This window comes from Sarcophilus harrisii, chromosome 1 (genome assembly GCF_902635505.1).
Source record: "Sarcophilus harrisii chromosome 1, mSarHar1.11, whole genome shotgun sequence".
Lineage (NCBI taxonomy): Eukaryota > Metazoa > Chordata > Mammalia > Dasyuromorphia > Dasyuridae > Sarcophilus > Sarcophilus harrisii.
The window spans coordinates 351,316,960-351,331,229 of NC_045426.1; the positions used below are offsets into that span (position 1 = coordinate 351,316,960).

General features: G+C 35.9%; 1 protein-coding gene across 6 annotated transcripts in view; it reads left to right on the top strand.

The window, feature by feature from the left end:
* Positions 1-14,270, top strand: part of ALPK2 (alpha kinase 2) — a 171,198-nt gene that overhangs the window by 39,239 nt on the left and 117,689 nt on the right. The window lies entirely within an intron of this gene.

Here is a 14,270-nt window from a genome sequence, read left to right on the forward strand (position 1 = left end):
AAGGAATTAATTACTGCACTAAGATGAGAGAAGAATTTATATGAGCTCTTCCTAAGCATTCAGCCCTCTCTTTTCTTTTGTAATTTTTCAGTTGTGTAAACACAAACATTTATTACATATTTACTTTAGGCAGGACTGTAGAAAACACCAAAGCTCAATGCGGTTTGCAAAGAAACAGATTGTTTGCCCAGATCTCTAATGGAGTCTTTCCACTTCCCAGTCCTGCTCAGCAACCATATCCAAACTACAGGGAAAGAATAAATAAAGCTCTGCTTCAATTGAATTTTCCCAAGAATCCCTGGTCCTGATTATTGATTATAACATTAGATGGTGAGTAGGAGAGAGTAAGGTGTCATGGGTCAATATCCTCTGGATCAATATAATTCAGGTTACCCTGGTTACATTGACCTTTTTCTTCGGTTCACCACTTATTGCTGGTTCTCTTTCCTTCTTTCTTTCTTTTTCTCTTTCTTTATTCCCTTTTTTCCTTTCTTTTTCTCTTTCTTTCTCTCTTTCTCATTCTTTCTTTTCTCCTTGCCTTTCTCCTTGCTGAATCCCTTCACCTTTCCTTTCTTTTCCTTCCTTTCTTTAAAATGTAGGTGAGGCCATGTATTAGGGAGATGGACTCCCTCTTTTAAAGCAACATTAATTTATATGCAACATATATGTATATATATAAAGTGATATATATATGAACATGAAATTTTGTAAATAGGCATATATGCATGTGTATACACACATGCTCACACACATTTGTATGTATACATAGATATAAATATAGACATAGACATATAGATAGATATAGATATAGATATTTAGATATCTCCCCTTGGAGCTAGTTTTAGCTCTGTGAATTTTGTAGAAGTTTTACTCAGAAACAGTAAACATGTGTTTTCAGTTCTCTTTTAACATTCTTTTATACAAATTTAGGGAGGAAACACACTCTTGCCCAATTGCTAGGTAAGTAAACAAGTGCTTGTCATGTGTTCAAGCCTATATTTTCCTTTTTCATACAATAATGTGAAAGCAATTGCCAGTTGATCCCTTGTGGGTCCAGCATAGTGAGGGTCTGTGAGGCATACAAGAGAAATTAAATTTTGGAGGATCAAGGAGGTTCTGAAGACTTGACCAGAAATCCTGAATTGTATGGCTTAGATGCTTACTATTATAAATGGGACAGTTAGGTGGCACTCCAGGATAGGTGCTGGTCTGGAATCAGCAAGACTCATCTTCCTGAGTTCAAATCTGGCCTCAGGCACTTACTAGCTGTGCTCCCTTGGTCAAGCCACTTAACCTTGTTTGCCTTAGTTTCCTCATCTGTTAAAATGAGATGAAAAAGGAAATGACAAATCACTTTAGTATCTTTGCCAAGAAAACCCCACATAAGAGTCAAGAAGAATAGAACACAACTGAACAATAACAGTAAGCTACAAGATGAGTAAGGTTTACCAAATGAGGGATGGACAAGGCCAGCAATCAGCAAGCATTTATTAAGTGCTTACTTAAATGCCAAGTACTGTACTAAGATGAATACAAGCAAAGACAAAGACAGATACTGCTGCTAAGGACCTTACCACACATAAAAGGAACCTAAAGGAGGGAAGATGAAAAAAGTACTTGGGTTGGAGGCATGATGGAGAAATACTGAATGCATAATGCTCAGCTATGAAGAAATGGATGACCTGGGGCTATCATTAAGTAGAAATTCTGGCAGAAGCCATCAAATCAGAATGAGGGGCTTTCTGAGATGTCAATTGTAAGGCTGAGATAATTTTCCAGTTAAACTAGTTGCAGAGGCAGTTTGGAGAGGATAGTATGAGAAGAAGTCCCAGAGAAGGTGGAATATGAATGGAGCCTTAAGGGCTGTGTATGATTTAGATGGGCAGGAAGGAAAGAAGAAGGGCATTGCAAGAAGAAACCTGTGAAGGTATTACTCAGTGGAGTGGAAAGAGGTCCAGATGGGAAAGACCAAAATTTAAATCCTATTCCTGCCACTTCAGAGATTATTTGACCATGACCTAATTATGTGTCATCTCCAAATCTTATTTTTCTCATCTACAAATGATAATAATAATAGTCACTTCTTTCACAGGGTTGTTGTCATCAGGATCCAGTGAGACCATGTATGTAAATTGTTTTACAAGTGTTTAAACAGTTTATAAATATCTGACAATATTATAAAGAAACAAAGGCTTGAATAAATATGTCAATTGGAAGAACAGTTTTAAAATCACAGGTATGAGAGCTAAAAAGAATCTTAGACATCATTTCAGTACAATTTCTCCTTTTAACATTATATAAGTATTACTCATGCCTCTTGTTTTTGCGTCAGTTATTGCTGCATATTCCAGTCCTTCTATTCCTTCACCAGAATGAAACCCTTGAAAGGAAATACAATTTGATACAGTGACCTCATCTGACAATGGGCTTAACATTCTGTCCCTGTATTTGTATACTAAGAAAGATGACCACTGTATTTTACAAATAAGAAAACTGAGGTCCAGAAGTGATGGACCAGGCAAAAAGCATGACTCTTCTTTCCTTCTGCTTCTTCCTTCTTTTCTTCTTTCCTTCCTTTGCTCTTTTCTCCCTTTTTTCCTCCCTCCCTCCTTCTCTTCCAATCATTGATATCATCAAGAGGAATATGGTCCCAGACATCTCTGGCACTCTGGAATGTGATGTTAAATGCTTTGTGGCAGCTCTATTAGCCTCTGTCTCCTATGTCTGGTTATACTAGTGAGAAAGGGTATGAGCTTTATTTTCCCAAGTGTAGTAGTAACTGAGTACTAAGAAGGAGGATGAGACAAGAGTTGCCCTAATTCCCTTCCCCACCACCACTCAAGGACCCTGTGGGATCCTTTGCTCCCAAAGCTTGGTAGTCCAGAAGCTATGGCTAGAGATAAGAGAGGGACTTAGTAAGAGACAGATGAGTATAATGGCAAATATCCTCCAGTCTTATCTCAGAAATCCTGAGGCATACAAATGAGGATGAAACTACTTCTGTTAAAAGACTGCGTTGACACCCAGGGAAAAACATTGATGTAAACAAAGTTTAAAAAGTATTGCGTTTACTTTGACACATGTTCTGATCACCTCTACGGAACTAGGTGCTCCTCTCAGGATTAGCTCATCACTTTTAAACTCACCATTAAGCCTGGTGAGGCTTGACTGATAGCACCTCCCTCAATCTCCTTTCCTTTGATTGGAAGGCAGGAAGACAAAGTACCAAATTCCTCCCAATACTTTACTTTACAGAGGGCAGAAACTGGACTCTCTTCTCACTTCACTTTGCAGCTGCTTCACTGTCTGATTTCAACTCCATTGAATAATATGTCCTTATGTCAGGTAGATGTCCCGTTTCTGCATTCTTACTGCTTTCCTGCTTCCTTTTTTGTGTTGTCTCCCCCACTAAATTGTAAGCTGCTTGAGGGCAGGAACTTGTCTTGATTTTTATTGATTATAGCTCTTTAGATATATGCTTATGCTTATATTGATTAGATATATGCTTATCTATGCTTAGAATAATGCCTGGCACATGGTAAGTGCGTAATAAATGTTGATTGGATTGGATAAATGCCTTTTCATTCGTCCATCCCTGTGGTTGCTCCTTTCATTATAGCAGACCATAACTTCGCCATGACTTCTTAATCAATGTGTCTTATCTATACTTTTCTCCAAACCTCATGGAGGATTTACCTAAGACACTAAAGGCTTTCCTCTGATCCTAATTACCTGTCAAACCCAAGGCAAGGCATCTACTATTCTGAGGCCTTGGTTTTCTCCTCTACAAAAAGAATTGGTTAGATGAGATGACCTCTAGGGTCCCATCCAACTCTATATTTGTGGCTCTTTGTATATCTTGGGAACACAAGAATGACTTCTAGACTGCTTATGTGTACATAGCTGCCTTGGAACTTAAAAAAAATAAAAAAAATTTCTAAGAGAAAAAAATGTACACTCATAAAAAGTGATATTTATAAAAAGCTCTTTCCTCTTTTACTTTATTCCCAACCTCAGTTTTACCATGCCTAAAACCCATAAATACTCCTCACTTCCTTATCCTGGTCCTGGCTTTCTAGTTATGAGTAGTTCACAGGACAAGTGGATTAGAGTATACACAAAGGGTCAGTTCTAGTAATAACAGTAAGTTGATATTTATAAAGCATTTTGAGTTTGTTCACAACAGCTCTCTGAGGAAACATTACATGGACACAGTTTATAAATTAGGGATAGGAACTCACGGACACCAAGTGATTTATCAATAGCTAAATATCAACACTACTAAAAATCTAGATCTTACGACTCTGAGTTCATGGCTTTTCACACTGAAACAGTAATTCCCAACTTTGAGTATGCAGAACATTTTTTTCCATTTATTTTTCTAAATCATTTTTATGTTTTTTCTAATTAACAACCATTTCTTTTCTTTTCTTCTTATGCCTCCCCAATTGAACAATATTGCAAAAGAAAAAGAAACCCCTATGAAAATTCTTTACTATCAAAATATCTAGCAAATCTCTATGTGATCATAGTTGTATGATTTGTATTTCTTAAGAAAAAATATCATGGCATTGAATTCTGTAATACTTTTGAAATGAATTTACATTGTATTATTGCAATTTATATTATATATTATTGCAATAGTATATATATATATATACATATATATATATTTGGAAACATATATACAAGACCTAATTTTTATTCAGGTTGTAGTCTACTGGAGCTAAGTAAAAATCAATATGATAAAACTGGATGTGCCTACAAATTCACAGACTATTCTTAATGACTCCTTGGAAGGTTAGTGATTAGGAGCCACCTGACATGATCATAATTCCTCCTATCTGAAATAATAGCTGGAGGTCTGAGACTTACCCAGGGTTGTTCTTTTTGAGGAAAAGCTCTAAAAGCCAAATTAGCTTAAGGCAAAGGCCTATAACCAGGTAATATGTTGGTTTCATTTATCAGGAGACAGACAAAAGCTGCCACACTCTGTCTCCCCAGTTTAAAGATGTTGTGGGGTAGAGAGAGAGAATATATTCTTTGCTCCCTTCTAATGAACCCAATGTGGTACCTGCTCCAACACCTGTTTCTAAGGATAGTTGTCATTAGGAGACAAGTTGGTGCTAGGGGAGGGGGTGATTTTGGCACAGAATCTTTGTTTTCTGAACACTTCTAAAGCAGGAATTTTAATTTTTTTTATATCATGGACCCCTGGCAATCTAATAAAACCAATAGACCTCTCACATATACAATACATGGGATGACAAAAAAAAAAAAACTATATCAAAAGACAGTTCATACAGTTTGGTCATGTATACTTATTGTGTATCTAATTTATATTTTAATATATTTAACATCTACTGGTTATCCTGCCATCTGGGGGAGAGGGTGGGGGGAAGGAGGTGAAAAATTGGAATAAGAGGTTTGGCAATTGTCAGTGCTGTAAAGTTACCCATACATATAACCTGTAAATAAAAGGCTATTAAAACAAAAGACAGTTTATATATACATATATAAATCTATGGATTTCAGGTTAAGAATCTCTGTTCTGGGATATCCTAGGATATTTTGTCTACTCTAGGGTTGGGTCTAAGGGATTCTGGATTTAAATTTAAATGAGTCTTAGTCTTAACCCAGAGTAGATTCGAGTAGCTTCGTTCTTCCTTCTCTTTCGGGAAGATTTTACAGTAGGAAGAGATCCCAGAAATTGTCTAGTTCAATGTATACCTATGACATCCTGGACAAATGGTTATTCAGCTTCTCTTTTTAAGGACCTATAATCAAGGTAAAGCCCCTGTCTTCCATGGCAGCCCATTTTACTTTGGGAGAATTTTATCAGCAAGATTTTTTTTTCAGAGAGCAAGACTAAATTTGTACTTTTTTCAACCTTCACCAAGTGGTACTAGTTCTCACTTCGGGGGGAAAATAGAACAAGACTAATTCCTCACTCACATGACAGCCTCTTCAAATACATACATACATACACACACATATACATACATCTGTGTGTGTGTGTGTGTGTGTGTGTGTGTGTGTGTAATCATTATGCTCTTCTTGGATCTTTTCATTTTCAGGTTTATCATCCCCAATTCCTTCAACCAATCCTCATATATCATTATCTTAAGGCCCTTCATCATCCTGGCTATCTTCTTCTGGCTGCTCTCTAGTTTATCAATGTCCGTTTAAATTTGTGACATCCAGAGCTGAACATAATACAGCAGATGCGGTTTGGCCAGGGCAGAGCATAGAGAGAAACTATCAGCTCCTAATTCTTGGCGTCTATAGTTCTGAAAATGGCGTTCAAGCTATCATTTTTACAAGATGAACTTTTTTGTTGGCTGAATCATAGTGAGCAAGGCAGTTCATTAAAACCTTCAGATCTTTTTTCAGACTGTCAGTTATATAATTTGCCACCTCAACTCTGAACTTGTAAAGCTGGCTTTATGAACCAAAGTGTAAATTAACTTTACATTTATTCACCCTATTGAGTTTTATCTGTTTAAATTAAACCCCATTCTTGCATGTTAAGAACTTTTCTGTATCCTTACTCCATCATACAGTTATTTATTCCTCCCAGCTTTGTGTTATCTGAAAAATTAGTGAGCATGCCATATATGCTTTCATCCAAATCATTGATAAGGATGTTAAATAGATCAATCATAGATAACTGGGATTTTCCACTAGAGACCTACCACAATGATCTTGAACCATAAACTTACTTCCCTTTGAATCCAGCTATTCAACTAGTTTTATCCATCTAATTTTATATTTGTCTATTCTACATATCAACAAAAGTCCATGGCAATGTCAGATGGATCAGAATCAGAAAGATGTGGTTTCATCACTAAAAATGATATTAAAGAAGATGCATTATCAGCTACTCTGCTATTGTACCCTAAGGACCATGGTATTTTTCCATCTGACTTAAAACCCAAATCTCCTAAATATGTTGTCTCCCTCACTAAAATTTAAATTCCTTGAGAGCAAGGAATATTTTGGGTTTTTTCTGCTTAGCAGAATTCTTTGCACACTAAGTTGCACACTTTGCACACAATAATTTAATAAATTATTTTTCATTCATTCATTCTAACTTCTCCATCTTTTCCACAAGATTAATATTAGATGCTTTGTCAAATGGTTTGCTAAAATCTAAATAAATTATATTTAAAGCATTCCCCTGGGAAAAACAATAAAAAAGGAAATAAAAGTATTCTTCAGTCTTGAAGAAGTCATGCTGGTTCTTGCTCAAGAATTTTCTCAGGAATTGAAGTTAAACTCACTAGTCTATATAATTTTGAAACTTCCCTCTTTGACAAGTGGTTCAACATTTGTCCTTCTCCTTTTCCCCATTTACTCATTTTAAAACACTATTTACAGTGATGCAGTAATTACACCTGACAAGTCTTTTATCCCAAAAGGTACAGGTTCAGGAAACTTAAATTCATGTAGGTTATTATTATATAATATACATATTATATTATTATCTCTTTATCTTGAGCACAACTATTGGTCATTTTTATTCTAGTGTAAAAGTACTTGTCCTTGATTAAAAAAAAAGAAGAAGCAAATCCAGACATGAATAGCTCTGCCTTCTCTGGTATCAGTTGTCCTTGTTTCATCTGTCCAAGGGGCCATCTCTTCTTTGATGCTCTTTCTTCCCCCCCCCCCCAGCATAGCTAAAATTAAAACCATTTTATTGTTTTTAGTTTTCCTTTACAGATTCAGCTCATTTAGAGCCATCACTTGACACCATTTTTATAGGACCATGCTCTTATATTCATCCTCTGTTACTCTCCCCTCTTTTATAAATATCTTTTATTTATTTATTTATTTTTTGTAAATCAAAATTGACTGGTGAGTTCTCTTGGCATTCTCATTAATCTCTTCCAATTAGCAAAAATTGCATCTCTGCAAGGAAATTGATCTCTTACACCAGGAGACCAAGAGATGGAAAACAATGATTAATGGAATGATTTTTGTCTTCATAGTGCAGTAAATAAAAAAAATAGCTTCTATTTAGAGTCTTTCAAGTTTCAGCTTAATTACCATCTTTTGAAAGAAACCTCTCAGTCCTCCTTAATCTTAGTGTTTTCCCTCTGAGACTACTTTTACTTTATATATCTTGTTTGTACATAGTTGTGTGCTGAAATTTTATCTTGTTCTGGTCCCACCCCCAATGTAAAGTAACAAATAATAAATAGGAATTAAAAGTACAAAGGGGAACTTTGAAAAAACTGCCTCCTATATTGATTAAGGCTACATCCAGAGATTATCCACTGAATTTGAAGAAACCAGATAATAGCTCCTTCATTCCCACTAATATTCTTTTGATCTGTAAACTACAGATAAGGTCCAGATATAAGCAGTAAAGCAGAGAAACGTTATGCTAAGGAACCCCAACTTTGAGATGATATTGATATGTTAATGAACAATCTTAAGGTAGTGTGGACAGGAGTTAGACCATCCTCCATCCCCAGAACTCTATTAGAATAGGACATCCACACCCCTGTCCCTTGAGTACTATTTAACCTGCTATGGGCCCATTTTGCCCATGTGCTTCCAACTCTGAACTATAATTAAGTGACTCTCTGTGCCCCTAGGGGTCCCTCCCCAGTCTCTTCCCAGAGCTGTCTGCCTCCTGCTCCCATCCCATTTCCATATCTGTACTCTCTGGGCCTTCTTGGAGTATAACTGATGCATTACCCTACCTTGTTGCTGGTGTGATCTTTCCCAGGGAGAATCCAAATAATCCTGTGTGCCTCCCCTTTTGTGATCTCTTGGCTTTAAGCAGGAACCAAAGGTACCAGACTAGGAGTAATTGTTCACAGATACCTTTCTCATGGGAGAACAAGGTGTTGTGAACCTACTGGGAGAAAGGCAAGGACAATCAGAGACAAGGGACCCCATCTTCCTCCCTGGGCAGGGATCTTCTCTCCCATCTTGGTTGGATTGTAAACAAATAGCTGTTTATATAATGTCTTCCTCTAGTGGACTGTGAGCTTGCTTCTTGAAGGCCTACTTGAAGGTCTTTTGTCTTTCTTTGTATCCCTGGTGCGTAATACAATTTGGGACACATAGCAGGCACTTAGTAAATGGCTAGTTGACTGATTTCAAACAAACTTCTTCCTTATTGAAATAATTTCCCTTTGTTTCTTTAGGATTTTATTCTTGACAATTTCCCAACTCCTCTGAGCTGAATTCCCCTGTAAAATTTAAGACATGGGTTTTTATCTATCCTTCCTCTGGTCCCTCAAAAATCTCCTTTCCCCAGTTCTTAGCTTCCTGTCAGAATATGTCCAATTTTTCTGTCATTTATCAGAAATTTTAGAAAGAAATGGTCACTGCTTCACAAAGTTCCCAACATTTTCCCACTACTACAATAACCATTTTCTTCCCTTTAGTGGGAATTGGGCCAAGAATATTATTTCCACTCATTTTTTTGAGGTAATCAGGGTTAGATGACTTGTCCAGGATCACACAACTAGAATATATCTGAGGCCTTCTGAATCTAGAACTACTTACTGTTTCTTAGAGGAAACTTTTGAAAAGGTAGAATTTTTAAAGAAGGAAATTAGTTCCAATTTATAGTGAGAATCAGATCCATCAATTTTCCTTTATAGTTCCTCCCTGTTTTGAAGGATAAAATGACTATTAAGGTAGATAGAGAAATTATTGACTGCCAGTTTTTGGCAGAGGGATATTCAGAAGATATGTCGATAATTGAAATTACTTTCATTGTTAAATCCTCGTGTGTGTGTGTGTGTGTGTGTGTGTGTGTGTGTGGTATAAAAGCAAACACACTGGATTTGGCTTTACCTGGGTTTAATCCCCTGCTCTGTTACATAATAGTTTCAAAATCTTGTGATCCAATTGACCTTAGTGGATTTCACTTTCCTCTTTTGTTGCTGAAGATGAGATGATCATTAAGGTCCCTTCCAGTTTAGAATTCCATGAATTAATAAGCCCACACTTTATGACTGTAAATAAAGGCTTTGATGCTAAACACTTAGACATTAGATCAATTTGAGAGTCAATTTCTATTTTAGCTATCATGGGGCAGTTAGGAAGCAATGGAAGCCCCAGGAAGACCTTGAGTTAAAATCCACTTTCGGATACTTACTTAGCTATATGACTGTGGACAAATCATTTAATCTCTGCCTTAGTTTCCTCATCTGGTAAATGAGCAATATAATAGCACCGTTCTGGAAAGGTTTTTGTGAGGATCAACTGAGCATAGTGTCTGGTACATCATAAGTTCCATGTAGATGTTAACTATTATTATCATTATTATTATTGTTATTGCTTACTCTGAAGCATTTATTTCTAGTAATGTTAGTGTATTGCATATTTCAAAACCCCCATCCAGTTTCCATCTCTGTCAGACTTATAAGCTTATTTTACCATAAGAAATATAGGAGATTTCATTTTCTATTTGTATTCCTAGCACTTAACAAAATATTTAATAAATGCTTTTTCATGGCTTTCAAAAAGCTTGTCTAAAGATTTCCTTAAATTGACTTTAATAACTCCTAAGGTTTTTAAATAGCAAAATCGTTAAAAATAGAATTAAAATTGGGAATTACCACCCATTATCCCCTCTAAACTCTCTTAACCTTTCAAAATATTGCTTAAAAATTATGAGGATGTCAAAAAGGGAAAAGAGCAAATAGAACTCTTCCACACCCACTCACGCCAAACCATGGGGAAATGAACAGATAATTCTAATTTGCTTCCAAGTAACTGTAGACCATGGTGAAGTATTTATATTGACTTTGTGGGTGATTCCATTCCCTTTAGGTGATAATCATCCCAGCATTTTAAGTGTGCTTAAGGATTCTGTAGGAAGAAATGTATTATGTAATGCAATCATCTTTAGACTAAAAAGAAAGCACATAAATATATACTGCACATATTGTATATGCGAGAGCCAAAGGATTAGGGAGATGGTTTATAATTGAGTGAGTGTGTGCTTCAGAGAGCAATTAGTAATGAAAATAAAGAGGAGAAGAAATGTGGTGATCTAGGAATTTTATCACTCAGAATTTATATGGCACATTAATATTTGTCAAGCACTTTATAAATATCTCAATTTATCTTCAAAACCTATTATTATCCCCATTTCACAGACAAAGATATTGAGGCAGACAGTTTGAGCTCACATATCTACCAAGTGTCTGAGACCAGATTTTAAGCTCAGGTCTTCCTTATTTGGTTTTCATCTCTACAGCCACTGTGCCACATACCTGCCCTAGTGAAGTGGACATCCCAGGAAAAAGGGGTAAGGAGGTAAAAGGTTTTGTATACAGTTATCCATGTGGGTATAACACTGCCCTCTTCTGGATAGGATTTAATATAGGATAGGATAGGATAGGATACAATTTGCATGTATGTTATATGATGTACATCAACAGTCAACAAGTATTTATTAAGTATTTAATATACTAGACAAGTATCATATAGCTATCTAGAGTAAAGTCACAAAAATTATTATTCTGATTATTCTTTCGGAACAGGCTCATGATTTTTATTGGTGTAGTTGACTACTAGTCAGCTGTGCAATTTACCATCTTAAAGAGTTGTCAGAGACACCAATTTCCTGATCATTTTTACTAATATTATTAATAGTGACAATTACAAAAACAGATTAAATCCATGGAGTACTTTATGGTTTTGGGGTGCTTTTATATATCAATCAATAAACATTTATGAAATACGCATATCTAATGCCTTTGGTTTAGTTGTCCTAATTACATTTTCTGATGAACAAATAGTTCCCATAAACAGCTTACCTGAATGGCCAGTTATGACTAGGGCCCTGTTTCTCAACATTAGAAGTACTTTCCAGAAGCAACTAGGTGGTATTGTAGGTAATTAGTAAAGGTGCTAGACCTGGAGTTAGGAAAAATTTGAGTTCAAATCCTGTCTCAGACACTCAGCTGTGAGATTTGAACCAAGTCATTTAACCTGTGTCTGTCTGTTTCTTCCTCTGTGAAATGGCAATCCACCTCCCAAAGTTATTGTGAGGATAAAATGGGATTCTATTTGCAAAGTGCTTTGTAAACATTAAAACACTGCATAAATGATTTAATATTGTTATTTCCACCAAACTTCAAGAAGAGTAATGGTTTCTGTCTCTTTCTTTTATTTTTTTTTTCTGTAGCTTTCTTCCATTTCCCCCTTCCCCCTTGGTGTACATAAAGTACTTCTGTGAGCCAGAATTACTCCCCTTCTCCTCATATTAAAATTCCCATTTCAATCATTATCTTTTATCTAGGAACTAGAAGACAGTTGGCATAAAAGGAGCCAACTTCCAAAGTCAGGCTATCTAGGTTGATATCTGACTCTACTTGTATAATCTTGGACTAATCACTTAGTATTTTTAAGCCTTAGTTTTCTCTTAAATGAGAAAGCTTCTTGTTTTATTCCGTAAAATTAAAAAAATAAAATGAGGAAGTTAAACTGAATGAATTATAAGAACCTATTATTTGAATACTTCATGGATCCTCCTTTAGGTGTGTTTATTAATTTAACTTCCTTTTTAATTGATGGAATGTATTGGAGACCTTGGGAGGATATCAGCCTTACCTGATGTCTCTTGACTGCTTATGTACTTCTCTTCCTCTGACAAATTGGAACCAGGCACTGGTATTCCGCTTCTGAAAGGCTGTAGATTCCTGAAATGTGTCAAACAAACAGGGGTTAGTTATATGAAATTAAATGATGCGTAGGTGAAAGGTTACCAAGTATCAAGTCTTATATAAATGCAAGGTATTCATAGAATAGAATGATTATGAATAAATTACACTAGTTTTCCCTCTAATAGTTCATAATTTGACCAAAGCTCTCCAGATCTGCAAGGTAGGGCCATATAGAAAAATGACATTAACAATGACAATGCTACATCAGTCAGACTTTTTTGGGAAGGGCACTGAAAGTGGAACTGGAAATTATAATAATTAATGATGGTGATGATAATAATAGCTAATATTTATATAGCATTTTAAAGTTTGCAAAGTGCTTTACAAATATCTTATTTGATCTTCGCAACAATCCTGGAAGAGAAGTGTTCTTATTTTCCTTATTTTACAGAGGAGGAAACTGAGGTCAAGAGAAGTTAAGTGACTGATTTAGGGTCACACAGCTATTGAATGTTTGAATATGGATTTGAACTCAAATCTTCCTAACTGGGTTTAGAATTCAAATCCTGCCTTATTTACTATTTATGTGCCTGACTTAACTTCTCTAAGCCTCATTTTCCTCATCCATAAAATGAAGTGGCAAGAATCAACGGTCCCAAAGTTCCAGCTGTAAATTTATGATCCTGTGTGCCAAGCACCATGCCAGGATCTGGGAGGCAGAGACAAAAAGTGAACAGCCCCTTTCCTCAAGAAGCTTGCATTCTATTGGCAAACAAAAACCCTTACTTACATCATACCATTTAAGGCTCAGAATAGCTACAAGAAAGAGGTCATTCAAATATTATTATGATTATATTGTGGGAGATCAAGAGTAAGTTTAGAGAAGTTAAATGATTTACCTCAGTTTACACAGCTAAGAAATTCAGGAGCTGGGACCCAAACCCAGGACTCCTTACTTCAGCATTTGGAATTTTCATACCATATCACTTCTCCTTTCTAATGGCAATTATATAGGGTCATGGGGGAAAAAAAAACTAAGGTATCCTAAGTGATGTTTGCTCATATTTGAACAACTGTATACAGCATCAGAGACAATTTTTTTTTGCTCTATAGACTTTAAGCATAAGAAAGCTTAATGTTCTGTTAGGGATGGCATTCTCAGCCAGAATCACCCAAGAATCATGGTTGGATGTATTGGACTACCTGCCATCTAGGCAGGGAGTGGAGGGAAGGAGGGGATAATCTAGAACAGAAGGCTTTGCAAGGGTCAGTGTTGAAAAATTATCCATGCATATGTTTTGTAAATAAAAAGCTTAAAAACACAACCATGTTTGATAGCACTGGCAAGTCCACTGGCTAAGAACACTGTATTTAGAAAACTCTCTTTTCTATAATTAGTAGCATTGTAATCAGAGAGATCTACTGGCAAAAGTCACAATATTTAACATGACATTAAATACATTTGTTGTTCAGGTTGTCTCAGTCATATGGGGCAGAATATGGTAGTTATTTGAGTTTAAGTCACAATTTCTTGCTTGGAAACAAATGCTAGAATGGTACTTTCTCAATTCCCAGCACTCCAATAATGTCATAACATTTCTCCCTGGTAGGAGGGAAATTGTGAAAAAT